The following is a 5,104-nucleotide window of genomic DNA, read 5'->3' as shown; positions in this document are numbered from 1 at the left end:
AGAAGATGTTACACAGAGTTCCTATATGCCCTCTGTGCAGTTTACTTTATCATTTAGCTATTACATGAGTATGATACATTTGTTACAATTAACTAACAAGTGTAGAAACATTATTTTTAAAGTTAATAATTTCTTCATATTTCCTTAGTTTTAACCTAAGGTATTTTCTCTTCCAGATAAGGACTCAGATACAATATGTCATAGAATTGTCCTACTACTGAGGCACCTCTTGGATATGGTGCTTTTTCAGACATCCCTTTACAATTGTGGATACTAGCTAGGCATTTTATAGGGTTCTCCCTGTTGGCATTCTGTGTTTTTCTCTGATAAGAGATAATATTATAAGATAGATTATGGACTATTGGGAGGAAGAGTAAGAGTTAAAGTGCCATTTTCATGACATCATATCAAGGATGCATATGATCAACGGGATATCTGTTCATGTTCACCTTTCTGAGGAGTGGTAAGATTTTGCTCCTGCAAATTTATTCTTTTTTTTTTTAAATGTATTTTGTACAGGATCTACAGGGTCCCACTACACAGATTGGACTCCTAGTGATCCTCCTGTTTTCAGCTTCCCAAGTACTGGGACTACAGGCATATGCCACCACAACCCCTGTCACTGTGCCTGCCTAAGCAGGCACTTTAGTCCACTGAGGTATCTGGCTGGTTATGTAAATCTGTACTTTATTTCTCTTTTACACTCTATACTCTTTGGAAGGCAGTCCTTACACATAGCTCACACCTAAGGAGTGCAGCATTTTCCTTGAGGGTAGAATACCTACACACATTATTTTAAATTCATTTGCACAGATTTGTTTCTTCCCCATTTATTTATTCAGTTTTCTTTTTTTGAAAACCATTTGTTAGCATTTTAATGAGCCCCCTATCCATGGCTTCAAGCTACTAGGACACAGGCCCGCCCCCCAACAGCCCTTAATGTTCTCCTCAGCTCTTCTGCTGACGAATTTGGCCTTCACGATGACAGCATGCATTGGGAGCTTTCCCTTCCTAAGAACTTTGTAGTAGCTCGATCGCACTACATCAATGATGGGCGCTACTCCAATGTTGTTTTTGGCAGCATTTACTCGTGTCTGCTGACTGACCAAAGTCCACAATTTATCAAGGTTGACAGTTGGGCAGAAGCTCTGGTTTCTCGTTAAGTGGTAATGCCTCACAACAACCTTCCCAGAGTAACCTGGGTGATATTTGTCGAAGTTGATCCTGTGATGATGCATGCCACCAGCATCCCCTGGGCCTCCGGGGCACTTCCGGTGCTTGCAGATGCGGCTATGGCCGTGGCTCACATGGCCCCGAAGCTTCCGGGTCTTGCTTAGTATGGAGGGCATGTCAGCAACTGAGACAAAAGCTATTCAGTTATTTCTATCAGCATGGACACATGGGTATTAATTTTATCCTTTGCATTGTAATCAGATACCATCTTTATTGCTTTTGTTGTTCAATTCATTCTAGCTTTAGCCATTGGAGCTCTTTCAGTTGGCTCATGTGTACTTTTGACACAGCCCTATCTGTGTGTGTGTGTGTGTGTGTGTGTGTGTGTGTGCAAATGTGTGTACAGTATTGGCACTTCTTTACTTTCTGACACTATAAGATGCCAGGCTCATCTTGTATGTTTGTTGCTCCAGTCTTGAAGAAAACCATTTCTCTGATGAGTTCTCATTCCTTTTATTTATTTTTATTTTTTAATCTTTTTTTGGCGGAACTGGGGATTGAACTTAGGCCCTTGCACTTGCCAGGGAAGCGATTATTCCACTGAGCCATCTCCCCAGCCCCCCCACCTTTTTTTTTGTGGAACCAGGGATTGAACTCATTCATTCCTTTTATTGAACAGTGATAGAATCTGGATGATGCTGGGTGTGTTTTTTCTCCAGGAGTGTTGATGTTTTTAGGCTTTTCAGCTGATAGGGCAATGAAACATGAATATATGCTTATAATCTTTATTTTTATTAGTACATATTTTTCATACATATTGATCCCACTAATCACAGAATATTTGGACCTGTACATAATATATCTTAATTTTTTCCCATTCCTCTCACCCTTCCACCCCTCTTCCCCTCAACACTTACAAACGATTTATTTTCATATTTTCCTTCCATTCTCTTTTTACCTTTTCTTCCATTCCCTCTTCCCCTCCCTTGGCCCCATCCCATTTGAAATAGTTCTTCCTACTTTCCAATATCTAGCCTCTATTGTGCACCTTATTTACCCGTTTCTTATCAAATAAAGGTAATGCAACATTTAAACTTGTGCATTCCATTTATTTCACCTAAGATTTTTGAGTGCATTCAGTTTCCTACAAATTATGCAAGTTTATCATTCTTTATGGCAGAGTAGTACTCCAGTGTATATACCAACACCACTTTTCTTTATCCATTCATCTTTTTTTAAATTTTTTAAAAAATTTTATTTATTTATTTATGTGTGTATGTGTGTGTGTGTGGCCAGCTCAGCCCACCAGGGGGCGGGGCTAGCTGGCATGTGGTGCTGGGGGATTGAACCGCGTGGCCCTGTGCTTTGCTAAGCTTGTTCTAAGTAGGTGCTTTAGACCACTGAGCCATCTCACCAGCCCCTCCATTCATCTTTTGATGGGCATATGGACTATTTTCAAGATTTAGCTATTATAAATTGAACATTTATAAACATGGGTATACATGTATCACTGTGGTATAATTTTCACTCTTTTTGGAAGATCCCTAGAAAGGGCACAGCTGGGTCAAATGGGACCGCCAATCCTATTGTTTTTTTCAGGAATATCCACAGTGATTCCCACAGATGTTGCACCAGTTTGCACTCCCATCAACAGTGGAGAACGGTTCCCTTTCCCCCACACCCTCTCCAGCACTGGTTATTGGTTGATTTCATGACGATAGCCATTTTTTCTAGGATGAGATGGAATCTCAGTGTTGTTTTAATTTGCATCTCTCAAATAACCAGTGATATTGAGCATTTTCCATTTTTGTTTGCTGTCTGTACTTCTTTATCTAATAAATGTCTGTTCATTTCAGATGTTATTTTTGGTTTATGCCTTTAAATTTGGGAGGGTTTTTTTTTAGTTCTTTATGTATTTTAGATGTTATTCTTTTGAGGAATAGCTAGTAAAATGTTTTTCCCATTCTATGAGTAGTCTCTTCACTCTGTTGGTTTCTTTTGCTGTGCAAAAGCCTTTTAATTTCATGTGATTCCAGTTGTGAATTCTTTGTAATATTTCCTGTGTGGTTGGTGTGTCATTCATAAAATCATTGTATCCACTTCTTTGCATTGCTCCTTGGAGGCCTCTGGGTCACCTGCAATCGCTGTGTCTCTGTAGATGTCACCCTTTCTCTCAGGCCATGGGCCAGGCGCTGGGGAGAAAGTGAAGTTTGCCCCTTCTTTCTTTATTTTATTTTTTATTTTTTTGCATTAGGGTCTCTGTTTACTTTTTCTGTGGGCTCCAGCTCTCCTTTCAGATCTTTTCTGGGTCTCAGGGATTCAATTTGCTCTCTCCTTTCCTTCCCCAAGTTGTTATTTTTCAATGTCTGGATTCCAAACCTTGGAGAGGTTGATTTACTGTTGTTCAGTGCTCTGGCATCTTCTCAGAAGTCTATATGTGCATATTAATCTGTGTATAAATGCATGCCTATAGGCACTTTTATACTCAACTATCTTTATCTATATTGAGTTAAACATGAATATATACTGTCTCCAATTCTAATATATCATCACATGGATCATTTTAGCCTTGTCTTGCTTATCTATAAATTCCTGTGTCAACAATGAGAAACCTAGTTCCCACCATCTGCTACCTATTTAGTAAATCATTCAGATTCAGTACACAGACATGGTGGTATCAGAATTGTTAATGCATATCCCCATGGCAAAAAGATTTTATCAGCTAGATTACAGTGCTTATGAAAACTGTTTTTAGTGTTACAGATTCCACCTATTTCTAAAGTTACTTAAGTCAGGATCTATACCCCTATCCCTTTCTGTGAAACAGTTTCATATATTTGTGATACACTTGGATTCTCTTGTTATAGGCTACATTCCTCTCTGAGGTCCCTAACCTCTTACATTAGTCTTTGTGTTAAAAGTCTCTGTAGATTTTGACAAATGTACATTGGTATGTTTCCACCTTTACATTATCATGCAGGTATTTCATTGACCTAAAAATCTCCTTGGTATCTTCTCACCCTCTGGGTCACTGGCATGTGCAGTGCTGGTTTTTCCAGAATCACTGGAGTTATGGCTTGTGGCCAGAAGTGGGGCTCTTTGGAGGTGGTTGAACCTAGGGTATATACTGCTGCAATGAAGAGTAACTCACCTGGGTTATGAGTGCTACCTGCCCAAAGATGGGCATCCTGCATGGAGTATAAGAGACAGAAAAAAGACTTGTTACTACTGCTTCTTTTTAATTTTTTTCATGTCAAAGAAAATAACAAAACTGAATAACAAGAACAAAGACAAAAACAAAGCAACATAGAACGTAAAAATGGCACAGAATTTCAAAGCAAGAATAGAAAATGAACAATGGTTGTTCTATTACGTATTGTTATCATCGAATTTGTTGCTCAGACTGTCAGATATAGGCATGCCAGGTTGATCAAGCAATTAAACATTAACTTTTCCTTTCACTAAACCTGAATTTTTCCTTGTCTTTTTTACTTTTTATTCTGCTGCTACTTTGCTGCCTTCTGCCCACCTAGAATTGTTTCTACTCTGTGATGCTCCTTGCCATGCACCCAGCCATTGATGGACTGAAATCTCTATGACCTGTGCACTGAAACAAACCTTTTCCTCTTTTTACTTGTGATGTTGGGTATTTTGTCTCACCAAAACAAAAAGTAACTAAGACAATCGGAATAGAGTGTTGATTGGAGCCCTTTAGACTGTGTTTTTCTTTCATTTTTTTTTTTTTTTTTGTATTTTAAGGAAGGGTCTACATGGTGTTCAGGGTTTTCACTACTAGATCAGACTCACAGAGATCCACCTGTTTACAGCCTCCCAAGAGGTGGGATTACAGGTGTGAGCCACCACACCCAGTCTCAATTGCCATCTTGGTGTGCTATGGCAGGCCCAGGGATCAAACTCCTGGCCCTGCGCC

At 39.3% G+C, this 5,104-nt stretch overlaps 1 pseudogene; it reads right to left on the bottom strand.

The window, feature by feature from the left end:
* Window positions 1-898: 898 nt before the first annotated feature.
* LOC101561884 lies at window positions 899-1,349 on the bottom strand (annotated as a pseudogene).
* Between the last annotated feature and the right edge of the window lie 3,755 nt (window positions 1,350-5,104).

The sequence above is a fragment of the Octodon degus genome, unplaced genomic scaffold, assembly GCF_000260255.1.
Source record: "Octodon degus isolate 3935 unplaced genomic scaffold, OctDeg1.0 scaffold00201, whole genome shotgun sequence".
NCBI classification, from domain to species: Eukaryota; Metazoa; Chordata; class Mammalia; order Rodentia; family Octodontidae; genus Octodon; species Octodon degus.
Note: the sequence above shows the minus strand (reverse complement) of the source record. Positions and strands in the feature narration are given on the sequence as shown.